Genomic DNA, 10,582 nt, shown 5'->3' on the forward strand with positions numbered 1-10,582 from the left:
CGAAAAACTTTTTTATGTTTAGGATATATTCCTATAAAAGTGTGATATTAATATCATTGTGTATTGTTTTCACACATATTTTGCAACTAACTTATCTCATATCCTTAAATGAAGTGCAATGTAATTATCAAACCACAAAAGAACAGACTTTGTATCTTTAATGCTGAATACGCACTTGAATTATTCTGAGCTCTATTTGCTAAATCCTGCAATTTCCGCTTAAAATAATTGGAAAAACCTCCACAAACAATTCAACACCGTATGTGTTGACATATTGAGGGGCGTGAGTGCGACGTATGGGAGGCACAAGTGTTACTGCTTGGGGCATACCAGGCATGTCTTCAATGCGGTAACAAAAATCGAAACGAAACAGAACCTATGAATATGCATTAAGTAAAAGCTTCGAAGCTGCCAGAAGACTTACACGCACACAGAGCGACCTACAATGTGATACGGTACGTGCTCGATAAAACTGACTGCAAGCAGAAAACTTCATCAAATGTAATTAGAGCAATTAGCACAGAAGCGTAAAATCAACGAAGAAGAAAAAACGAAAAAACGGAAAAAACGGAAAAACGGAAAAACCGCAAACGTGTAACCAAAACTTCCAACAACTACGGAGTAACACAAAGTATCTGCACATCCAGTATCCAACAACTGCTAACCCAAGTATCTGGAAGCGTAAATAGTTTCGAGCATGTAAGCACGAAGGCATCAATGCTGGTGTGATAACAGAATGGAAAGGAGAGAGAAGTGAAGTGAAATCATGAATGAGGTGTGTATGCGCTAGAGCTATGCGTCTTCTTACAGAAAGCAGTCCGAAAAAATTGATAACAGCAGACGAACTGACAACGGCTGCAACGAGTGTGAAGACTGCCGTGGAGGCGTCGGGGGCGTCGGGGGCGTCGGTGGCGTCGGTCTCATCAACACTGTAGTTGCGTTGTGCGTTCAAGTGCATCATAACGGCAGAAAGTGTGCGGCAATTAAAAAGTTGCTTGGGCTTCCACACACGTAGACTGAAAACTGCAAACTGCAACTGTGGCCTGCTGAAATGCATTGTTTGCAATACAGTGGAATATCGTTCGCTGCCGGTTGATGGTGATCTACTTAGGTTCGCTTTTGGTTGCTATTATATTTGCTAATTTGAAGGAGTTTTGCATGAATTACGCCGCTAGCAACATAGCCTGTATTAACACACACGGACAGCACGTGCGAGTGCAGGAGTTGATCTGTCTTGGCTGGTTCGCTAGTTGCTAACTGCTAACTGCTAGCTGCTAGCTGCTGGTTGGTGATTGCTAACTCTGCATTACTGGCTGTTTGAAAGTTTGTTTGTTTTGCAACTTATTAGCCATTTCTGTTGAGTGCATTTGATGTTGCTACCTATTGTTGCCATTGCTCCGGCTGTTGGCTCTAGCAACTTTGTTGCTGCTTTTAAATAAATTTTAAGTGTGAAAATATATGAAAATATATGAGAACGCATATGTGCAGTCTATCGTAAAATAGGAACATTGTAAATATGAAAATAGTAAGAGCATCATCAACAACAACAAGAGTCTGTGGATAAAACACTGAGTTCAGTTCGAACTGAGCATTTTAATAATTTCCATTAATTTATTTTAATCATATTTTAAACAATATTATTTTTTATAGATTTAATAAAAATAATTAAAACTGATTCGAATTTATGTAGCCACGCCATCGATGCAATATTGCAGAAGCTGGCCGTTGCAGCTGTGGAAAATGCTTCAAAGTGGTAAAGTGCAACGGAAATCATTATGGAAATTTATTTCCTATAAATTATTTATTAACTGGCGAAATTTGCTGTTTAGGGAAGTGGGAATTTCGAACTGCATATTAATTTAATTAAATTTTAATGCAAAAAAGCCTTTCGATTAACTTTAATGAGGTGGCAAAAGTATAAAATTTTATACAAATTTGAAGAAGAAAACAATTTGAAGTTTGTGCGAGATAATAACTTATATACGAAAATATTTATTTATTATTTATTATTTTAAAATTAATATGCTTAAATGAACTTATTAAGTAAAATCCGAAAATATTTAATGAGAATAGTATAGACTACAACAAACTACAGTCAAACCTGTTGGGGCAAAACTGTAATGTGATTTCGTAACTGTCTACGTCACACAGGCGATCTATTTGTTTTCAAAGACATGACCAAACAGCACTGAAACTTTATATTATCTTATATTATGAATAAGGTCTGATATCTTAAGCCAAGCGATACTGGGTAAGTCAATAGTTTTAAATAATGTGAAAGACCTTAGGAGACTCTCTTTAAGACTCATGATATCATTCATATGTTTCAGGGTCCTATTCTCTCTTGCACTGATAACAATTTCTTTATTTATTTTCCTTATAACATTGCCAGCTCTCAGTCTATCTCATTTGCTGTTTGCTTCCCATAGACGAGTTAATGAGTTGTTTGAATTTTGCTTTCCAAACCATGATTTATCAAATATTCGATACGTCATCCCAAAACTTCATTCAACTTAACAAAATTTAGTTTTCGACAATTGAAATAATTGAAGTGAACTCACAAAATATTGGAACATAAATGAAAATATTTAATATAGAATTGGAATCAAGCAATGATATGCTATAGAAATCTTGTTGACTCCCATTAATTCATTTAGATATTATTGATCTTCTAAATATAGCTTGAAAATTGTATGACAAGGCAACGAAAAATTCAATCTACTTTACTTTACAGTCTTTGCAATAAGGCGCAGGGTTATTCTGATTTGTTATTTTTCAGGCTTTATTGCGTATACTACTAAAAACTATACTCCTTCAAACTGTTTGGCGTTCTCTAATCTTTATGGCTCTTCTCACAATATGGCTTGCTTCTAGTCTTAATTTCCACTCCACGTTAATTTACTTGATTTGCAAATATTTTAATATGTATTTCTTTCTATAATTGGTTCAAAAAACTCGTATCTCATGAAATAAGTTAACCTCCAACCTATTCAGTGATTTGAATTGCCCTCGATCTTATCTGGTCTTGATAGCCCTGTTCTAAAGCACCAAATTGACATTCCATTAACACAGTATCATCGCCATGAAGAAATTTACAGATTATTTTTTGTGTTGGATTTGTGATATTGAGTGATCCGTGACAATGTTGAAAAGTAATGGACTGGATATCAATTATATAACAACTGTTGTTATTTTACCCGTAAAATACCACATTGATTAAGTATTACTTAAACGTGGCTTTATAATTCAGTATCCAATATCGTTTCCTACTTCTGTACTTAGCTTACTTAGCTTACTTAGCTCTTCGTATATATTCCTGAGAACTCATGATTTGCAGTTAAAATGAATTTTTTCGCCATTTTTGGTAATTGGTGACTATGCAATTTTTATTGCGGTTATGGATAATAGAACCATTAATTGATTTGATATAATACTGGTTTTCTTTATGAGTAGTTCTCCAGCCGGAATTTTGAATTAGCACCATTTTGTTTTTTCTGTAACTTGTTATATTTATCATAATGGACACCAATCTCGACAGAGTTGTATATGATAAAAATAATCTGTGCTAGAAAGTAGTCTGATTTGTTCATTATAATTTTGTTGCTGTATACAATATATGTGAATAGCATCACATATAACAAAGTCATACCTTCATGGTATCAGTATCTCATTTTGTCAAGTAACATGTATTAAGTCAAGTTCCCACATATAATTTTTCAAACTATTTGCAGTGTATTCTGTGCCACCTATTCTAATTTTACGCAGACTTTATCTGGTTCCATACTATTGCAGCAAACACAGTCAAATGGGAGTTTATCAGCATCTTATAGGTAGACCATTTTAGAAGAGATTATATGGATTTTGGGCAATGGCTCATTTCACTGCCAACGTAAACAGCGTTTCGAGCGTTTCAGAACCGATTATTAGAAAGTATTTTCTACGTTCATTTTTTCAGTATGGATGGAACTTGAACCTAACGCCATGATCCTAAATTAAAACAAGAGAACAAGTAGGAACGCAGATTTTCGGTTCTAACTAAATATCATAGCAAAAATTTTACTCTACCTTTATTATATGTAACTAAGATTTCAAATATTTAGAATAGAACTATATGTACTATTTGGCTAAAGTTTTGAACAGATTAAAATTTCGTCAGATGCACTTACTTTAGGTTCCTTCTCGAGCGATGTAAATGTCAATATTCAAACAATTTTTCCGAGTGTAGTTTTTCTCTTTAAACAAAACCAAGCGAGTCTCTAGTGTTGAAGAGTGCATAGAAAAGTGAAGAGGTTTCGCATTATTTAAGGGTTGCTCCAAAACAGCTGTGAATTGTGACGTTTAGGGCAGACGGTCTGTGGCGGCACACACACGCCAACCAATGCATCGCACGCGAGACAGGCGAAGGTTGGCGCTGGCAAACAAAAACTTACACTGCAACAAATTTGGCTCGCAACCACTGAATTCACGTCGCCTTGCTTTGCTTTGCTCGCTTGGAATATTCGATTTTTCACAATTTTTCACAATTTTTCACAATTTTTCACAATTTTTCACAATTTTTCACAACTTTTGGGAGTTATTCAGAATTTGTCGCAATTTTTGTACACAATGAGGTTTTCAAGTTATATTTATTATAAAAATATATTATCTTAGCACATGATCTCAAGTACGGAATATAAAAAATATCTTCGGTTAGCTTGGAAACGGCGTTTATTCCTTTTGTTTTGGCTCTGAGGTCAGTAAACTTTATTTTTATTTTTATTGCTGTTTTGTTGTCGTTTCTTCCTTAAAAAATTATTGCCATTTTTACACAAAAATATATTCTAAATATTAAATGCACTTTGGTGTCTTAAAAATTACGAAAGACTAACATTGAATTTTGTATACTAAATATCATTTTTTTTTTAATTTTTATTAAGTTTTTTGTTTATATTTTCGTCAACTTTTTATTTTCATATTTTCAGTGCGGAGTACATTGCGACATGTGCCCACTTCCGTGCGATAAACGCGAAACTGTCAATGCCTAACTGTCTCCGTCTCTTCGTTTAAAATCGCTGGAGTGCGTCTATGCCATGTTATTAGAGCTTTGAATTTCAACCCCCTTCGCTATTCTCACACTTACGACCTCATGCTTCATGCCTCATGCTTCATGCCTCATGCTTGCCTTAAAACACTCAATGTACCCTGACAATGCAAAATGTCAGTCTAACCTCAAAAGAGTGAGAACACATTTTCAACGCATGCGCAAAAGTGAGGGAACTGAACAATGGCTTCTCTTCAAAGGAAGTACTTCTCTTTGTGTTGTTTACATTCTAAACAGATTATCAACGGTCAAGTCAAGGGATTCCGATAGTTGAAAAAGGCCTTGCCGCCCATCAATTCAAATATGTTGAACATTTTTATTATAGAAAAACTGCAATGGAATTTGACTGAGTTCCCTTTCCGTTGGAGGATGCGATTTTTATGCTGCATAAATGCGAGGAAATGTATGATTTTTTATATTAATCAATAAAACAGTATAGTAATACATTATTTCCAACTACAGTGTCTAGTCACGTAGACCAACGAGCTGCAAACATCGAAGAATGAATAAAGTTAGTATATTTTGGAGAATATTATAGAGTTTCTGCGACTAGCTCAAATGGCTTGTGGCATTGTACTTGTATTTTACAATCACTAATATCAATAAATTCATTAGTTTCTACATTTGTTTGTTGGTGAAGTTTTCCCTATTGAGATTTGACAATCATTCATTATTTCAGTAAAGATTGTTGGTATATTGACATCATTGTGAAGGTCATGACGTCTTATGAACATCTACTATGAGGCGAATGACTTTATATAAAAAGCTGGTAGATTGTACGATTCATTTAATATATGTATTTATTTAATATAACGTATTGAGTAACTGATAATTGTAGTCACTTACAAATATTCCATATTAATTACTTATTACCATATTAGTTAGCGTAGTCAATTTATTTTATTATCCATAATTCAAAACAAAATATATGGAAACTTAAGTCTCTATAAAACAATAACAACTAAGCTAATTTTCTGTCATAATTAAGCCATTAATTAATTTATTAATTAAGTTATTAATTGTGTTATTAATTAACGCAGGAGCATGTATTTCTGCTACTTGAACTCTTTAACCGATATATGATGCCTAAAAAATAATATATATATATCTTGTTTAAATATCGTTGGAGTGTTAGTTCATAGTTCATACTGCAGAATTTTTTTTAAGAATACTTCTTGTTTACTCTAGATTGCACCACTCAGTAAGGCATATCCTACGGACGGAGCACACACACTTTTACCCCAGAGAAGTTTTTTAATTTCATGAAGAATTGGACAGTGTTCCATAAAATTAAAAATTTTACTATTATATATTAATGGATCCCACCGAATATTGAAAGATGGTAACTTAATTTACAAAAAGAATTATTTTCATATAAATTTTACTAAACGAAAAGTAATGGTAAAAAAATAAATAATTTGATCTTAATTCGTTAAAACAGTTTTGCTGAAGATGACTATTGAAGATAGTCAAATATCGGAAAAATATTTTAATAAAATATAATTTTTTTTCAAATATAAATTATAGGTTTTTTATTTCTATTTAAATTGGTCATTTAAAATTAATAAATTATAACATAATATTTTTGGTAACAGATAAAAGAATATGCACCGCTATTGTTTCGATGCTCTCAGCTACAACTTTTGATGACTTATAGAAATCCCTTCATAATCCCTTCATAATAGCAACGATGTGCTCATATTGAGGCAATTCATAATTATAGAAACGATTAAGTGGAGATGAGATTTGAGCCAATGATCTAACAAGATATGGTACATCACTACTCTATTGGAAAATATAATTATATCAAAATTTCGAACCCGATATCTCCTTTTAAGTAACATACTGCAAATACTCAGAGTTATTACTAGTTGAAAAAAACGTAAATTAAAACATAATAATTTGTTATATAAAATTCATAAACCATTCTAAATTTATCAGAACATTATTTAATAGATGCCTGAAATACATGGCTGAATTAGTCGCTCTAGGTAATAATTTGGTAATGTGGGTGCAAAACGAATAATTAAATTATTAATATACTACTGTGCGATCCTTTAGGCGAGGAGTTAATTTCTTAAAACTCTTTAATTGTGAAGAACTGAAGAAGACTTCTAGTATGCGAGAAGATTGTAGCCACTTTTTTCTCTCTAGACCTGTTTGAGTTTCCATATTGTATTAATGTGGAATTCCCATATTAAAAATAATGTTAAAGTTCTTACTGGTCATAAGATTTTTGTTAGCTAATGTCTACCATATTAGCACTCACTATTACACAAACTATATTCTTTATTTTATGTTAACTTGAAGACTGGGTATACTTACGAATGCAAACTGTAGATTCAATGAAGAGAATGAGGAATATAAATATACACACATACGGAATAGGGTTAGGAAATATTTTTACGGAAGAGGCAATAAAACTCTGTGAAGTATGTTCTATACTACTTTTTATTGACGCAATAGGCCTTAGAGACACTCTAAGCCCAGAAGGAGACACCATATACCCAACGGTCGCAGTGCCACATCCCCGAACAATAATAATAATAATAATGTTTATTTAAAGATTTTCAATATTTTAAAGGTTTTTTGATTAATTTTTGTGTATGAGAATCAAAAGTAGTTGTGGTCTTTCAAGATTGTAATTTAATTTTTAAATTTCATAAATTTATTTTTATCGCAAGCAAAACTAATATTGCTGCCACTAATATCGAAAAACTAATTTGATAACAAATGATAAAACGGAATTTACCTAGTGTGTGCAGAAGAACTGCTTAGAATTCGTCCAGAGGCTGGCTCAGCTCTTCCCTGCTTCTTCCCTGCTTCTTTGACGAAATTCATTTCCTAAATTGTCTACAAATAGCAAATTAAATTTGTGTTGACAATATTGTTGTGCGTTGGAACAAGGTTAGGACAACCAATTTAGCAAACGAGCAGAATTGATTTATGCACAACAAAAAGCACTTGAATCGAATTTTTGTAGAATCGAGCCACTTACGCCAAGGAAACACTATAGGAATCAATGTCATCATGCCAAATGATGTACGAAAATTCAATATAATTTCATTTTGTTGTAAATGTTACTGCTCTTCTGCTCTTCTGGTCTTCTGCTTATTTTGTTGTTGTGCTGTTGTGCTGCTGTTGTTTGTGCATGAGTGTAAATATATCATGTGTATTGAAGTGTATTCGTCGCTTTCAGTATATGCATGTGTGTGTGTGTGTGTGTGTGTGTGTGCGTGTGACTTTTGAAACAGTAGTAGTTGTATTCTCATATACATCTTTATCAATATTGGGGCAACAATATCCTTTTCTATTGGCATAAGGTTTATGCCCCTACTACCACACAATAACCGGTGAACACGCATTGCATAACAATAAGCTGAAAAGCTGCTATATGTATTCTTTTCTTTTTCTTTTTCTTTTTCATTTTGCATTAAACATTGTTTTTAATTCTTCTTACTGTTCTGTTCGCTTTTCGCTGTTTTTTTTTGTTTTTGTAAATGGCTTTGTTGTACTGATGTCCACGTGCAGTTTTTGACATACCTTCTATTCCCCAACTGCTACTGCTACTACAACTACTCCCTCTTTCTTTTTTGACAAATATAAGTTGATGTGTAACTATCAAAAACTCAATGCTTGTAAGTAAATCAGCTTAACTTTTACCATTGAGTAAAAATATTATAGAGTCACAATGACTCAATTTTTAAATTTTCAGCAACAGGCACGGGAGGGCGGAGTGAAGATATTACTTCTTTTTGCGCTGCTGCTAGATCGGCCGCGCTTATGCTTGTTCTTTCTTAAAATTTTACTATTGATGAATGAAGGACAAAAATGAAAACAAAAAACAGATTTGCTTGTTTACGAAGGCAGGCAGTACAAGAAAAGAGACAAATTAGTTTTTGGTGTAATTATTTGTTTTTGCAATTAATGCTTGGCACCAGCAAGCAGCACGTAAAATTGCATGCATTTAATATCACTTCATAATGCAAATAAGACAATCATCCCTACTTGTTTGGAAGTTTACTGACCTACATATATATATGTATGTGTATAAATGTATATTTATAAACATATGTACTTTTATTTGGAAGAATATGAATATTTTTTGATCTTATTTTAGAAACATTTAAAGCGAATGAAACCAATTTCAATTTTTTGTTTTAATCAGGTATAATAACAGTTATATGTATGTTATATTAGTATTAGCTAAAATAAGATAATTGTATGTAATTGACCATGTGCGAGTTCAAGTAATTGATGGTAAATTGAGGAAAATAGTAAATTATGTCCGTATGGCAGCGAATGTTGGTATTTACCAGAATTTCGAGTGGGGTAAATTAGGTAAATTAGGTATTACTTTCTTTAAGATAACTTTTTATAAAATGTATAATAAAAAAATAAATAAATTTGAAAACTTTTAAAATAAGTGCAGCGCAAAAAATCCCTAGGAAATTTCAGTTTACTTTACGTTAATTTACTCCAACTCGTACACGGCCTTTTATGGGAATTAATGAGAATAAAGTATTAATTACTCTTTTAGAAGAGTAATAATACAAAATATGAAAATGCAATAACTAAATAATAACGAAATAGTAAATCAATTGTTTTGTGCTTACGATCTCGTTGTGTTCTTTTTCTGATATAACTTATTATTAAAATTTAAATAAACTTTCATATATATTAGCATAAATATTTATATTTAGTTATTTGAATTCAATATATCTAATTATTTTAAATAAAGAATTATGTCCGTAATTTCAAAGAAAAATAAAGACATTTGCTGCATTTCTTCTTGCAAACGTAGTCGCCGTTTTGACGAAGGTGTAAAATTTTTTTCTTTTCCGGCGTACGATACCGCATTGGGTCAAATTTGGCGAGAAAAATGTAATATTCCTCTGAGTAAGTATCAAAACAAAATGAAAATTTGTGATAAGCATTTTCCTGCCTCAGATGTTGGGAGTAAATTTCTTAAAAGAGCAGCGGTACCGATTTATTTCTTAGACGGGGTAAATGAAGAGGACGACTATGACTTTTCACAAACCCAAATAATTCCTAATTACGACGAAAGTGTTGAGACGACCAAATCCTGTTGCAATTGTGCAAAAAGTAAATGCGCCGAATTTTATAGAAAGAAATTCTACAGAAGCGCTTGTGAAAATGCAAATTTAAAAAAGAAAATAAAAATATTGCAACAAAGAGTTAAAAATAAATATCCACTTGTTAAAGCAATTGAGGCTAATAACAGTATTAGTCGCGAGTCAAAAGCGTTGTCCAAGATGCTTGTAGGATCTCGAAATAGGGAGTACGATGAAGCGTCAAGAGAACTGGCTCTTAATTTGTACCTAAAGTCTCGTTCAGCATATTTATTCATGAGGAACAAACTAAACCTTACGTTACCCCATGAAAATTCTATTATAAATTGGACGCCCATCAAGAATTTGCAACCTGGTTTTAAAAATGAATGTTTCCATATGCTTGCGAAAAAAATAAGCATGCTTAGGC

The sequence above is a fragment of the Teleopsis dalmanni genome, chromosome X (assembly GCF_002237135.1).
Source record: "Teleopsis dalmanni isolate 2A chromosome X, ASM223713v2, whole genome shotgun sequence".
In the NCBI taxonomy this organism is placed as follows: domain Eukaryota; kingdom Metazoa; phylum Arthropoda; class Insecta; order Diptera; family Diopsidae; genus Teleopsis; species Teleopsis dalmanni.